Source organism: Kogia breviceps, chromosome 14, assembly GCF_026419965.1.
Source record: "Kogia breviceps isolate mKogBre1 chromosome 14, mKogBre1 haplotype 1, whole genome shotgun sequence".
Taxonomy (NCBI): Eukaryota; Metazoa; Chordata; class Mammalia; order Artiodactyla; family Physeteridae; genus Kogia; species Kogia breviceps.
Genome location: NC_081323.1, coordinates 51,249,563 through 51,265,186, shown reverse-complemented (window position 1 = coordinate 51,265,186; position 15,624 = coordinate 51,249,563). Strand labels below are relative to the sequence as shown.

General features: G+C 45.9%; 1 long non-coding RNA gene across 1 annotated transcript in view; it reads left to right on the top strand.

The window, feature by feature from the left end:
- The first annotated feature begins 11,949 nt into the window (after positions 1-11,949).
- Positions 11,950-15,624, top strand: part of LOC131741438 (uncharacterized) — a 31,417-nt gene continuing 27,742 nt past the window's right edge. Inside the window, exons 1-2 of the long non-coding RNA XR_010836645.1 lie at positions 11,950-12,011; positions 13,434-13,643. This is a non-coding gene — a long non-coding RNA (uncharacterized lncRNA). The remainder of the gene's footprint in view (positions 12,012-13,433; positions 13,644-15,624) is intronic.

Sequence of the window (15,624 nt, the reverse complement as noted above, 5' to 3'; positions counted from 1 at the left end):
GGTGTTTCTAGGGCTTCCCTGGTGGCGCAGTGGTTGAGAGTCCGCCTGCCGATGCAGGGGACACGGGTTCGTGCCCTGGTCCGGGAGGATCCCACATGCCGCGGAGCGACTAGGCCCGTGAGCCATGGCCGCTAGGCCTGTGCGTCCGGAGCCTGTGCCCCGCAGCGGGAGAGGCCACGGCAGTGAGAGGCCCGCATACCGCAAAAAAAAAAAAAAAAAAAAAAAAAAAACGTTGGTGTTTCTATCAGTTATAACAAATAAATATGTGGAGGCAAGACTGATGTACTGTTTCATTACTTTTAAGAAACGACGAGGTGAACAACTTCCCTAAATCAGTGTGCCACTGCATTTAATTTGATGATGCTGTTTAGAAACTCTATGTACTGTTTTCCAGTCCAAAAAATATGAACCATTCATGAGAAGAAAACCAAAAGACAAACGACCAATTCCCAGTAAAGAGGGAAATTATGGTGGTGGTTGATTGTAAGCACAGTCTCCGTTCCCAGGGGAAGGGCCGGGGCTCTTGCAGGATTAGAAAACAATACAAAGAAAGGCCGGTCATGCACAGGGGCTGAGCCTGGAACCAGAGACCTGGGACTGGAGACCCACTGCTGCCCAGGTTCCAAGGCCAGGGGCAGTTCACTCTCCTGCCTGCGAGGTCTACAGTCCCTCCTGTTGCCCCTACTCTTGGGTGGCCTGAGGCTCCACTGAGGGCTGCCTGCCAGAACTGGCACTTTATTCCTCAGATGTCATTTAATCTTCACAAGCCCAGTGAGGCTTGTGACCTGCCCAAGTTCTCAGAGCTAAGAAGAGAGGCCAGGATTAGAATGTTAGTCTACTTGCTGTCACTATGAACTGTAAGAAAACACAACAGGCGCTGTTGTAAATATCATGGCTGTCAGGAGGTTGCAGCCAATATAGAAAGACACTCATTCATTCATTCATTCGTTCACAGATAAATATTCGTTTACTATAATGAATAATCAATAAATATTCATTCACTATTTATTGTATATTATGAGCCAGACACTGTTCCAGGCATCAACATTATGGTGGCTTGTGAGCACAACCAGGGAGATGGACAATAAGCAAGTAAATAAATTAATTTTGGATGGTGCTAATTGCTATGAAGACAGTAGAACATGGCTTTTCAGTGATGGGAGGTGAGGGGTAGCAAATTTAAGCTGAGGTCGGGGAAGGCATCTCTGAGGAAGTGACTTCTGAGTAGAGACTATAGGGAATGGGCCGTGGAGAGCTAATGGGAAGTCCAGGCATAGGAATCTACAAGAGCAAAAGCCCAGGGAGGGACTGTCTTAGCCTGTTGGGGTTCAAGAGGAGGCAGAGTGGTTGGAACTCGGTAAGAAAGTGCTGGAAGACGAGAGCAGAGATGGGGCAGGTCCTGTTATGAGGCTTGGCAGAGAGGGGTGAGGAGACTAGATTTTATTTTCTTTTTTTTTTTAAATTTTATTTTATTAAGGTATAGTTGCTTTACACTGCTGGGTCAGATTCTGCTGTACAGCAGAGTGAATCAGCCATAAGTATACATATATCCCCTCTGTTTTGGATTTCCTTCCCATCTAGGTCACCCCAGAGCATCGAGTAGAGTTCCCTGTGCTATACAGCAGGTTCTCATTAGTTGTCTATTTTATTTTTTTAATTTTTAAAAATTATTTATTTATTTATTTATTTTTGCAGTATGCGGGCCTCTCACTGTTGTGGCCTCTCCCGTTGCGGAGCACAGGCTCCGGACGCGCAGGCTCAGCGGCCATGGCTCACGGGCTTAGTTGCTCCGTGGCATGTGGGATCTTCCCGGACCAGGGCACGAACCCGTGTCTCCTGCATCGGCAGGCGGATTCTCAACCACTGCGCCACCAGGGAAGCCCTAGTTGTCTATTTTATACACAGTAGTGTGTATATGTCAAGCCCAATCTCCCAATTCATCCCACCCTCCCTTCCCCCCTTGGTTTCCATACGTTTTTTCTCTACGTCAACGGAGATTAGATTTCCTAAGTGAGCTGAGTTAATTATTTAATTCATGTAAACTTTTTAATTGATCTATTGTTGAACAGGTAATATGGTCATTCTATTCAAAATGCAGAAGTACCAAAAGATAAACTGTCTCCCCCGCACCTGCCCAGATCATCTCCCTGGAAGCCATTTAGGAGCTGGTTTCCTGTGTTTGTTTAATATCTCTGTAAGGTATCACAGGCACGTACAACCAAACAGGTGGGCGAGCACACACACACTGCACCCCCCGGCCCAAATGGTGGCTTAATAGTCACACTTTGCTCTTTTCTCTTCACGTCCTGGAGATCATTTGTATCTGATAGTACTGATAGAGTGTTCTCGTCATCATTTTGGGGTAGGTCTGAAAGTATTCCCTTCCATAGGTGTACCAGCATTTATTTAACAGTTTTCCTAGTGATAGTCATTAGGATCTTTCACTTGAGTGCTTTAAGGGGAAGGAACATTCAGATTTATATTTTAAAGTTACTTTTTAAAAAAAATTTATTTAATTTTTTTATTTTTGGCTGCGTTGGGTCTTTGTTGCTGCACGCGGGCTTTCTCTAGTTGCGGCGAGCCGGGGCTACTCTTCGTTGCGGAGCGCGGGCTTCTCATTGCGGTGGCTTCTCTTGTTGTGGAGCACGGGCTCTAGGCGTGTGGGCCTCAGTAGTTGTGGCATGTGGGCTCAGTAGTTGTGGCACACGGACTTAGTTGCTCCACAGCATGTGGGATCTTCCCGGACCAGGGTTCAAACCTGTGTCCCCTGCAATGGCAGGCAGATTCTTAACCACTGCACCACCAGGGAAGCTCCCAAATTTATATTTTAGACTGAGCCCTGCTGCATGGAGGATGGCTCATGGGAGAGAGATGGCGGAAGCTGCAGTCTAACTGCCCTGTTACGGAGGGCTGCCGTTGTTCAGGAAAGAGAATAGGTTGGTGGCAGTTAGGGCATGAGAAATGGGTGGATACGAGATGTTTAGAAAACAGAGCCATCAGTGCTAGTTGGTGGCTTAAATATGAGGGGTAAATAAAATGGAATCAAAGACAACTTTGAGGGCTTCTCTGGTGGCGCAGTGGTTGAGAGTCTGCCTGCCGATGCAGGCGACACGGGTTCGTGCCCCGGTCCGAGAAGATCTCACATGCCACGGAGCGGCTGGGCCCGTGAGCCATAGCTGCTGAGTATGCGCATCCAGAGCCTGTGCTCCGCAATGGGAGAGGCCACAACAGTGAGAGGCCCGCGTACCGCAAAAAAAAAAAAACAAAGAGAGAGAACTTTGAGCTCTAGGAATTGGGGGGGGTGGTGACTCCCTTATTCTCTCAACAGTATTTCATGTTTGACTTCTGCATATGCGGCAGAAGATAAAGGCGGGAGAACTGGCAGTAAAGGATGGATACTCTGCATAACACTTAGCCTTTTCTTTATGTGGCCAAAAACAAACAACAAAAAGCACATATTATGTACACTAAATGTTACGTAACCCTTATTTGGAACTTTCCCCCTTCCATGTCTGAATGGAATCCATCCCAAAGAGTTTCCTCTGGTCTCACTAGCTGCTCTTTCTCAGTCTCCTTTGCAGGTTTCCCTCTACCGCTGCCTGAACATCCACTGGCGCTCCTCAGGGAGCAGCCCTGAGCCCCTCTCCTTCCCCGCCTACATTTCCCCATCTCCCTGGAGGATCTCATTCTGACCTGTGGTTTTTAATGCATCTCTATGCTGAGTCACAGGTTCCTATCTTCAGCTCTTAGATACCCAACTGCTCACTTGACACCGTCACCTGGATGTTTAACAGACGCCTCATGCTTAACATGTTCTCTACAGAACACTCCACTTACAAGCCCATCTTCCCAGGTCTGCCACAGATCAGTAAATGGCCGCCCCATCTACCAGCCACCCAGATGCACTCATTACAATTCTAGGAATCCTATTCGGTCTCCTATCTTCTCTTCGGCAAACCTCATCGGTGCTAACTAGAAGCATCATCACTTCCCTTCAACCCACCATCCCCACCTCTCACCTCCATCATCTCTCACTGGATAATGCTACCCCATAGCCACTTACCAACTCTCTCTCTCTCCATCTTCATCTTCCTGGAGCCATTCTCCACACACCGGGTAAGTCAGCTCATGCCAGACCCCTGCTGAAAATTTCAGTGGGTTTCCACCACAGCTGAAATAATGTTAAAATTCTTTCCCATGGCTCCCGACCACCTCCCAACTCCACTGACACCTCTCTCCCTTCTCCTTCTTTAACCTGGGACCAGGGTGTTTGCGCTCACTGTCCCTCTGCCTGGAAGACTCTTCTCTTGGTTCCCCCTCTGGCTGGCTCCTTCACCTTCAGTAGTCCTAGCTTGAAAGTTCCCTTCCCAATTTGATCTAAAGCCCCCTAACCCCCACCTCATGCAGGCCGCATCAGTGGGAGTGGGACCACTTAACAGCTTACCAACTCTGAAAGAATCCTGGGTGAAATTCGTAAGTAACTGACACCGCGTTTCCTATCTGTCCTCTTGATGTTTTTTTGATGAAATTCACATATTTATTATTATTATTTTTTTAAATTTTATTTATGTTTGACTGCATTGGGTCTTCATTGCTACAGGCGGGTTTTCTCTAGTTGCGATGAGCAGGGGCTACTCTTCGTTGCAGTGTGCGGGTTTCTCATTGTGGTGGCTTCTCTTGTGGAGCACGGGCTCTAGGCACATGGGCTTCAGTAGTTGTGGCACACGGGCTTCAGTAGTTGTGGCACACGGGCTCAGTAGTTGTGGCTCGCAGGCTCTAGAGTGCAGGCTCAGTAGTTGTGGTGCACGAGCTTAGTTGCTCCATAGCATGTGTGATCTTCCCGGACCAGGGCTCGAACCCATGTCCCCTGCATTGGCAGGCGGATTCTTAACCACTGCGCCACCAAGGAAGTCCTCCCCTTGATGTTTTAGTGCTGCTTATGGATTAGTGCTTTGGGCAGCTGTGCAGATAACTCACCCTTTGATCTGGCTCAGCCTGCCACATAGCACAATAAATGTCATGATAAATGACAGCCAGCATTACTGTGCTTCCTTCACAGACCCTAGCACAGAAGATTTCAATAAAGATTGTTCTATTGATTCATTAACTTTCCCTAGTTCACTGCCATTTTGATCATTTGTACACTTTTGGCTTATAAGTTCTGTGAACTTCACTTTGATAAACTAAATAATTTCTCAAAAATCCACACAATCACTTTGGCAATGTGCAACCTTCATTTCTCCACTTGGTAACAGCGCTTAGCATTTAGCTTAAGCTTCTTTCTGGAACCTCCACCTCCAGCAGAAGTAGTTAAAAGTCAATATTTTGTTGTATTATGAGAGAATAGTTACTAAATTCTTTTATTAAATTCAAGTTTTATAAAACAGATCATCTTCAAGGAGGAAGAACTACACATAATCACACTAAATAACTTTAAATACCTTTATTTCTTTTCTTTTTTTTTCGGTACGCGGGCCTCTCACTGCTGTGGCCTCTCCCATTGCGGAGCACAGGCTCCGGACGCGCAGGCTCCGGACGCGCAGGCTCAGCGGCCATGGTTCATGGGCCTAGCCGCTCGGCGGTATGTGGGATCTTCCCGGACCGGGGCACGAACCTGTGTCCCCTACATCGGCAGGCGGACTCTCAAGCACTGCGCCACCAGGGAAGCCCTAAATACCTTTACTTAAAAGACTGCCACATCACTCAGTTGAATGGTCACCCTGGACACAATTTCTTTCAAGGAATTGTACTTCCTCCTGGTACAGCCACTTCAACTCCTTAATCAATGGCTTAGAGAAAGTCAGCGGTGTCAGAAAGCCTGAGAGATCGTCAAAGTCCATCTTCTTTCTCAACTAAGAAAATAAATACCCGGTAGTGTTGCTGCCTGCTTTCTAAGATCAGTTATGTTCACTGAATCATACACAGTGGATGTTTTATACACAAAATTGTGTTCTAACTGCATCGTCACGCTGTTCTAATGAATCACCATCCACTCCATCTGTAGAGTGCCCTATTTGTATAGTTAGAAAAACACTGGTCTTCTCTTAAGCAGGGTACATGGGCTGCACAGGGTGATCCACTGGGGTGGGAAAAGAGAATACTAGGATTTGTATTTGTGTTTATTTTAAAATGAGGTGGACATTAAGCTTCGTTAGTATTTACTATGTGGTTTGACTCCAGAGGCCACCCTCAGTCATGTGTCATGGACAGTAAGCATGGGATTTCCAGCGTGGGGGCTCTCAGTCAGTTACTGGCCTTCAGCATATTACCGTGGACCGCAGTTTCCCTGCTGCAGGAAATCACCACCAGCTTTCATCTGACAGAACTCAGATCTTTAAATGGTAGAATTTTTACAATACTTTAAAAGTTGGCTGCATATGCTTCCAGATTTTTTCCCTAAGCATTCGCTAACAAATGGTTCTATTAAAAAACAAAAATAGGTTCAGAATCTGCATACATTTTCCACATCTTTTCATGTCAGTATAGCTTTAGCTGATTTTTTCCTACCCTATTCTTTTTTTTAACATAAATTTATTTATTTTTGACTGCATTGGGTCTTTGTTGCTGTGCGCAGGCTTTCTCTAGTTGCAGTGAGCGTGGGCTACTCTGTTGCAGTGAGTGGGCTTCTCATTGCCGTGCCTTCCTTTGTTGTGGAGCACGGGCTCTAGGCGTGTGGGCTTCAGTAGTTGTGGCGCACGGGCTTAGCTGCTCTGCGGCATGTGGGATCTTCCCGGACCAGAGCTTGAACCCACGTCCCCTGCATTGGCAGGCGGATTCTTAATTACTGCTCCACCAGGGAAGTCCCCTTACCTTATTCTTTTTAATATTTGCATAGAATAGTCCTCCCTCTCATTACAAGACTAATTGTTCCTAAAAAATTCATAGGGTGAATTTTCATAAGTGGAAAAGATAATTACTGTTTAGACTGATGGTATATAACAATTACTGCAAGAGTTCATAAACAACACATATGTTTGATTCTCAAAGCTATGAAACTTAAGAAAAAAATCCAGAATAATACAGACAAAAGAGAGCAAGGGAAACAGTGCTAGTGATGCCTGGGATTGTCACTGCAATAAAGTAGCAAACTTAACTGCAGCCTACACCGACCAGGATGCTGTGGAGCTCCAGCCTGGTGGCTGCTGCTGAAGCTCTGTATTGATCCTTGTAAATGTGCTGAAATTCCTCCAAGTCAAAGAAAGGATGTTAAATGAAACTCCTCATGAGTCAAAATCTTGAACTTGCATGGGCATATCTTGGGGTAAGACTATTTTCCATGATAAGATGCACCATAATTTATTTCCCAGCCGCCTTATTATTTGGGCACTTGGGTTTGTATTAGTCCTTGAGGGCTGCCATAACAAAATTATAACAGACTGGGTGGCTGACACAGCAGAAATTTATTTTCTCATAAGTCTAGATGGTGAAGGTCCAAGACAGGTGTGTGGGTGGCTTTGGCTTCTCTTGAGGCCTCTCTCTTTGGCTTGCAGACGGCTGCCTTCTCACCTGGCCTTTTCTCTATCCCTGTTCTCTCTTCCTCTTCCAATAAGGACACTGGTCATATTGGATTAGGGTCCCCCACCAAGTAAACTTAATCATCCCCTCAAAGATGCTGCCTCCAAATACAGTAACTTTCTAAGGGACTAGAGATTAGGATCTCAACGTATTAATTTGAGGGGACACAAGTCAGTTCATAACAGAGTGGTCTGCATATTTTTTGCTAGACATCCCCTCACCTCACACGCTCCTCAATCCACGCCAATCTCATTCCATCATCCAGGCTCCACAGAACCCTTCCCTACTCTGAGTACCACCCGGTCCAGTTACCATCATCACTCCCTCGGACAACTGCAAGTCTCCTTCTAATTGGTTTCATGGCATTTCTTATCCTCCCTCTCCAACCCCTTCTCCACACAGACATTGTAAGAACGTATTTCTAATCTAATCATATCACTCCTCTTGGTACGCTTCCCTGGCTTGTTGCTTATTTAAGTTGAAGTGCAAACTCCTTAGCATAGTGGACAAGGTCTTGTGGGACCAGACACCTGCCCAGCAACTTCATCCCCCAACCCTCCCCCAGTCCACTTTATTCTGGCCACACTCTCTGACTTCCATACCCTCAAAAGAACCAAGCCTTTTTTCACTTCAGGGCATGAGTTGTTTCCTTGGACGGGAGCACCCTTCCAATTCATCCTTCGTGTCTCAGATGAACAATCACTCTCTCAAAGAAGCCTTCCTCGAACCCCACTGGTGAGGATGCCATTGCCCCCACCTCCCACAGAACCCTGGGTTTTCTTTGCAGCAGTTATCAGTCATTATAGTCAATAGTGTGATTGTTTAAAATGCATCTCTGTCACTGGACTGAGAGCTCTGGGAGGGCAGGGACCCCATGGAACTGTTCATCTCTGCATCCCTAATGCCCATCCCAAGTCCTGGCATAGAGTAGGCACTCAGTAAATATTTTCTGAATGAATAAACACCTTGTATCTGGCTGTTCCCTCCATCTGGAAGGTCTTTTAAAATTCTCATCCAACTGGCAAATTGAGGCCCGCCAGATCCTCTATCTCTCTGATTAGACTGTGAATTCCTTCACAGCAAGGTCCATGTTCCCAGTGCACAGTAAAGGGCATATGGTGGCACATGGTAAACCTGCCAATTGAAGCAAAACATGTTACTTCGCTGTGTCCAAGTCCTACATCATAGCCCTACTGATAGTTCTTGAGTCAGGAAGTAGATACCAGTTATCAATCTTCTGTCCAATTCACAATAACAATTACTGGAAGAAACAAATAATACAGAATAAAACTGACAATGATTAAGATGCACCTGCTGCAATCATTATTTTTAAAATACTCAGAGATGGATGGATAAAGCAGATGTGGTACATATAGACAACGGAATATTACTCAGCCATAAAAAGGAATGAAATTGGGTCATCTGTAGAGATGTGGATGGACCTAGAGTCTGTCATACAGAGTGAAGTAAGTCAGAAACAAATATTGTATGTTAACGCATATATGTGGAATCTAGAAAAATGATACAGATGAACCTATTTGCAGGGCAGGAATAGAGACGGAGACGTAGAGAATGGACATGTGGACATGGGGGGGTGAAGGGGAGGGTGGGATGAATTGGGGGATTAGGTTTGACATAAATACACTACCATGTGTAAAATAGGTAGCTAGTGGGAACCAGCTGTATAGCACAGGGAGCTCGGCTCGGTGCTCTGTAATGACCTAGATGGGTGGGATGGGGCTGGGGAGGGAGGTCCAAGACAGAGGGGATACATGTATACATATAGCTGATTCACTTCATTGTACAGCAGAAACTAACACAACATTGTAAAGCAATTATACTCCAATTTAAAAAAAAACTCAGAAGACTCATATCCTGAGGGTAACATTGAAAACTGCAAAAACTGGGAAAAATCAGATCTGGTTGAAATAATCAATCTAACTAAAATAGTCGGTCCATGTGAAATTTGTTCCTTATTAAACATTTATGGAGGACTGCCACTGACAAATTTTAGGCCTGAAAAATTCTACCATAGAAAATTGAAATTGCTAGTGGCAATGCCTTCTACCCAAAGACCCCCAGGAATGCAGCTGTAATTGACCAAGTTGGGTTTATTACTTGTTGCAGCCAGTGAGAACACACACCACAGGGGAACTATGGAGTATCTCAGAAAAAGGGTTAGAAAGAAACTATTATAGGATTTGAGCTCTGGTTGTTTGATTTGGGGAGGGTCTATGAAAGGGGGGTCTGCTTTAGATTGGATGCTTTAAGAAAGCAGGTGCAATTCTGTGACTGGGTAACTCAATAAATCTAATCTCTAGGGAAGGTGAACTACAAGGAGGATAAAACTTTAATTGTATTTTTAAAAAATTTTTATTGGGGTATAGTTGATTTACAATGTTGTGTTAGTTTCAGGTGTACAGCAAAGTCAATCTGTTATACATATATCCACTCTTTTTAGATTCTTAACCCATATAGGCCATTACAGAGTATTGAGTAGAGTTCCCTGTGCTATACAGTAGGTCCTTGTTAGTTATCTATTTTATATATAGTTGTGTGTATATGTCAATCCCAATCTTCCAATTTATCCCTCCCCCGCTTACCGCCAGTAACCATAAGTTTATTTTCTACATCTGTAACTCTATTTCTGTTTTATAAATAAGTTCATTTGTACTTTTTTAGCTTCCACACATAAGCGATATCATATGATATTTGTCTTTCTCTGTCTGACTTACTTCGCTCAGTAAAAACTATAATTGATAAAGAAGTCACAGTCACTCATTTTAGCCAAGAGAGAGGGATGTTTGGTATTTTGTGGGTGAGATAGTGACAATGTTTATGTCTGTGCTTAGACAAAATTACGTGGTAGCTTAGCTCTGTCTCATTTAAGGATGCTGCCAGAGTTAAGTTTGTCTGAGATTGGTATTCTGTGATATTGTGTATGTTCGGTAGGAGAATAACATGGCCAAGCTATGTCAAGCCAGCTTCTGAATGTCAAAGGCTGGTTTTTCGTTTTTGTTTTCAGTAAAATGATGCTGACGTAAGAAACTTCACGAGAGAAACTAAAGTAAAACTCTATAGACAAATTACTAAATAAGTAAAATGTTTATTGTGAAGTCTACATGTAGAAGAATCACTCAGAGAAGATAATTTCCGTAAAATAAAATGGGATTGGATACTGTTTGACTACATTGCGTTAAAAAAAAACTGACCAAAGAATTAAGTTGGCCTAATGGCATTGGCTCTGGAAAAATTCTTTCGCAGCAGCTTATCACTATTGATATAATCCCAATTAAAAATTATTGTATTCCAGTTTTGTTGGGGGTGTTAATTTGCTAGTGTCTTTGGAGAGCAATTTGGGCGTATCCATGAAAATTGCATTTGGCTTTTCTTTCTTTTTTTTGCGGTACGCGGGCCTCTCACTGTGGTGGCCTCTCCCGTTGTGGAGCACAGGCTCCGGCACGCAGGCTCAGCGGCCACGGCTCACGGGCCTAGCCGCTCCGCGGCATGTGGGATCTTCCCGGACCGGGGCACCAAACCCGTTTCCCCTGCATCGGCAGGCGGACTCTCAACTACAGCGCCACCAGGGAAGCCCTGCATTTGGCTTTTGACACAGCAATTTTACTTTTGGAAATTTATTCTACAGAGAAAACTGCACATGTACACAGAGGTATATTCAAAGCTATTACTACAGCATTGTTTGCAGTAATAAAAGACTGGAATAAAAATGTCTTCCAATAGGGGACTGGTTAATACTTTCATGGCACAGTCATGCCACTGAAAACTGGGCGGCCTCTAAAAGGTCAGGCAGTCCCGCAGCGACAGGCATCATCAGTTCACCCTCTTGCACCCTCACCCCGCGATGAGAAGCCAAGAGGCCCCGAGAAGCGTGTCCATTCCCCAAAGCAGCTCTCCACCTCACAGTCCTGGGTCTTGCTGCGGCTGTGGTCGCCGTCTACTACCCATAGCAGGGAAGTGGGGGAAGCGGGGAACTGACCTCGAGTCACTTGTGACCCGAAGCACCTCCGCTGCCCGCATCACCATGGCAAACGGGGGCTACCCCGCACTGATGGAGGGAAAAGGAGCACCGGAGCTGAGAGGCTTCGTCCCAACCACTCCTGCAATCCGGAGAGCCAGGAAGTCTCTGCGTCCCTCAACTCCCGCTCTTCTTGCAGAGCAGTGACTGCAGCCCGGCGGCGGGAGCCGCAAGGAGCTCCCCCGACTACCGGGAGACGAGAGTGCCTGTACCGGGGTGGAGGAATCCGGACTTCCGCCTCCAGATCCGGGGTGCTCGCAGGCCCCCACCGGACCCAGCCCCTACCGACTCCTCTCCCTTGCCCCGCATCACCATGGCAACCCGAGGGCGCTCGGCCAACTTTCCGGTCCTGGGCGCGCGCCTACGGCCCCGGGACCCCGCCTCTTCCGGCTCTTCCTGGCTGCGCCGCATCACTGTGGCAACTCGGGGTAGAAGGCTGCGGGCCTCCGCGGAGTCCCGGGTAGGCAGCTGGGCAGTGGCCTGGCGTCCCAGGGAAAGGGACGGAGAGTGACAGACAGGAGGTGTGGGAAGGGAAGTGAGGGCGAAGAGAAGAGTGCAGAAACTTCAGGGAAGTCGAGGTCCTTTTTCTCTGGGTACGGGCAGCGGCGGGGGGCGGGGTTGGAAGTCCGGGTGTGGTGGTCCGGGCTGCGAGCGGGACGGGACCGGGGCCAGGCAACGGTGCGCTCTCTGCTTCAGGCCGCGTACCCCGGGAGGACCTATATGGGCGGGGCATGGGCTCCGGGTCGGGCCGGCGTTAGTGGGCAATAGCGGCTTTCCGTGCGCCGAACATCCCGGCGCAGAAATCTCCGGGTTGAGGCGCGGAGATCTGGAGAGGCCGATGGTCCTCCTCACACTCAGATCTGACCCCGGCGCGGACCAGGTTGAAGATTCCATGGTGACGCTCCGTTTCTGGAGCGAACAGGTCTCCGCCCAGCTCTGGGTCCCCCTCGCGCCCAGGCTTTATCAGCTCTCCCGCCCTGCACGCTGCGGCTTACCTACGTGGTTAAAAGCACGCGCTCTGAGCTGAGACTGATAGGACTGGTTACCCTCCCCAGCCCCACGATCTTCATCTGCAAGTGGTGGTAATGATAGTAATTATCTTAGGGTTGCTTTGAGTGTTAAACGAGATAATGGGACTTGTACAGTTTCTGGACTCAGTTTCTGGCACACGGCAAGTGCTCGGCAAATGCTACTTATTCGGTGACCTTGGGTAAGTTACTCTCTGTACTTAACCTTACCTCATTGAAAAAATGCAGACAGTAATAGTACCCACCTAACACAGTTGTGAGGATTGTAAGAGTGAATATTTGTCAAGTCCCTAGAATAGTGCCAGGCACATAGTACGTGCTATATAAATACTCTCCATTATTACCATGATTATAGTATTGTTATCACTATAATCATCTGTTCACCCGTGGTTGCTTATAAATAGGAATCTGTTTGTCCTGCTACCACAATGATTTTTAGCTTCTGGCTAGATTACAGATACATTTGCCCACATTTCTCCTTTTTCCCTCTCAAAGTTTTTCAGCCTTTAACATGATGAGAAGAGGCAGTGTGATGTCCTTAAAAGATCACTGGGCTGTGACCAGTTGGATTTTGGTGTTTGTTATGCTACTGGTTCTTTGTGCGGCCTTGGGCAGATCATTGACAGTTTCCTCATTTATCTTTGGGGCTCTTTCAACACGGGCACCTGGTATTATTTACACGTTTAGCCTTTCCTAGTAATATATTCAGTAAAAATTAGCACTGTGTGTCAGCGAGTCTCTAGAACAGTAGAATAGAAAGTAGCAAGTGCTGTGAGGAAGTTACAGATGAGATACTGTGGGCATTGTGAGGAAGGGGAGTAAATTTCTCAATTTATACTTTGTAATTCTAATAGAAATGCCAAGAAGTTTGGGGTAAAATGAGGATGGTTCCATCCCTCCACCCAATAAAAAGTCTAGGACATGAGACCCCCATCCCCCATCTCTGTTGGGAGCTGTGCTGCTAAATGCATTCCTGCCCACGACTCTAATCTGGCCACTGCTACAGATTCCCAGACTTGGACTCCTGGGCTGACCTTCTTTGCCAGCTGGAGCAGGAGCATCTGGTAATAGTATTTTTCTTCTTTTGTTTTCAGAAATCCTCCCTTAACTCACCTTAAATGTTAACCCACTAGGTCAAATGGTAAATAAGCCATGTTTCATGGAGGTCACAGAGAATTGGCTTTGAAAGTCAGAGGGGATTTGAGCCCTGTGTGACCTTGGATAAGTCTCTGAGCCTCAATTTCCTCATCTTTTTTTTTTTTTTTTAACATCTTCATTGGAGTATAATTGCTTTACAATGGTGTGTTAGTTTCTGCTTTAAAACAAAGTGAACCAGTTATACATATACATATATCCCCATATCTCTTCCCTCTTGCGTCTCCCTCCCTCCCACCCCTCTAGGTGGTCACAAACCACCTAGCTGATCTCCCTGTGCCATGTGGCTGCTTCCCACTAGCTATCCACCCTACGTTTGGTAGTGTATATATGTCCATGCCACTCTCTCACTTCATCACAGCTTACCCTTCCCCCTCCCCATATCCTCAAGTCCATGCTCTAGTAGGTCTGTGTTTTATTCCCGTCCTACCCCTAGGCTCTTTATGACATTTTTTTTTTCTTGGATTCCATATATATGTGTTAGCATACAGTATTTGTTTTTCTCCTTCTGGCTTACTTCACTCTGTATGACAGACTCCAGGTCCATCCACCTCACTACAAATAACTCAATTTCGTTTCTTTTTATGGCTGAGTAATATTCCATTGTATATATGTGCCACATCTTCTTTATCCATCCATTCATCTGTTGATGGACACTTAGGTTGCTTCCATGTCCTGGCTATTGTAAATAGAGCTGCAATGAACATCGGGGTGCTTGTGTCTTTTTGAATTATGGTTTTCTCAGGGTATATGCCCAGTAGTGGGATTGCTGGGTCGTATGGTAGTTCTATTTGTAGTTTTTTAAGGAACCTTCATACTGTTCTCCATAGTGGCTGTATTAATTTACATTCCCACCAACAGTGCAGGAGTGTTCCCTTTTCTCCACACCTTCTCCAGCATTTATTGTTTTTAGATTTTTTGATGATGGCCATTCTGACCGGTGTGAGATGATATCTCATTGTAGTTTTGATTTGCATTTCTCTAATGATTAATGATGTTGAGCATTCTTTCATGTGTTTGTTGGCAATCTGTATATCTTCTTTGGAGAAATGTCTATTTGAAACAAGGATAGTGATACCCATATGAGATACTGCACTTAAAGGGTCCAACAGTACCTGGTACAGAGCAAATCCTCAAAAAATGTTAGCTGCTCTTTTCATCACCATCATCATTGTTATTATATTGTTATCTTACAAAAGGCAGGACAATCTTTTATAGCCTTTTTCCTCTCCTTATTGCCTAGCATGTAGTAGGGGCCTAGCAAATGTTTGTGGAATGAATGAGCGAATCCACACAGAAAACTTTAGTAACAGTCGATTTCACATTGCTCTGACTACTAGCAGTTAACATTTGTTGAACATATGTTCATAATGAGGTTGACAAGAGCATTATTTCTGTGACGTAGGCTCTGCTAAGAGTCTGGTGTCATGCTGACGTCAGGCCCTGTGTTCTCATCTCCCCAAGGGTGAGCTGGCTTCCTTGATGTAATTTCCTCATCCCTTAGTGGATTGCTTGACATTGCACTCCTGAGACAGCAGGGCTCAATGAGAGTTTATCGCTGCAGCCCTTCAGCTGCACGCGCCCCCGTTTACCAGGACAACATCACATGGCATCAGGTTCCTGCTTTCTACCTCTGTGGCCGCTTTCAGAGCAGTGCAGCAGCCCCAGTGAAGGTCTTTCTGTTCCTGATCCTCTCACTTTAGGAATCCCCTAACCTAGTGCTTTTAATACTGTTCTGTGGGGGTTTGGGGATTCAAAGGGCCCCTTCCCCCCACCAGGAGCTGCTATTTTGGGGAGAAGAACTACCCAAACAGGCAGAGTTTGGGGAATCCTACCTCTGATTCAACGAGAGTAAGCTCTGTGACATCTTTGGAACATTGAGGAACACGT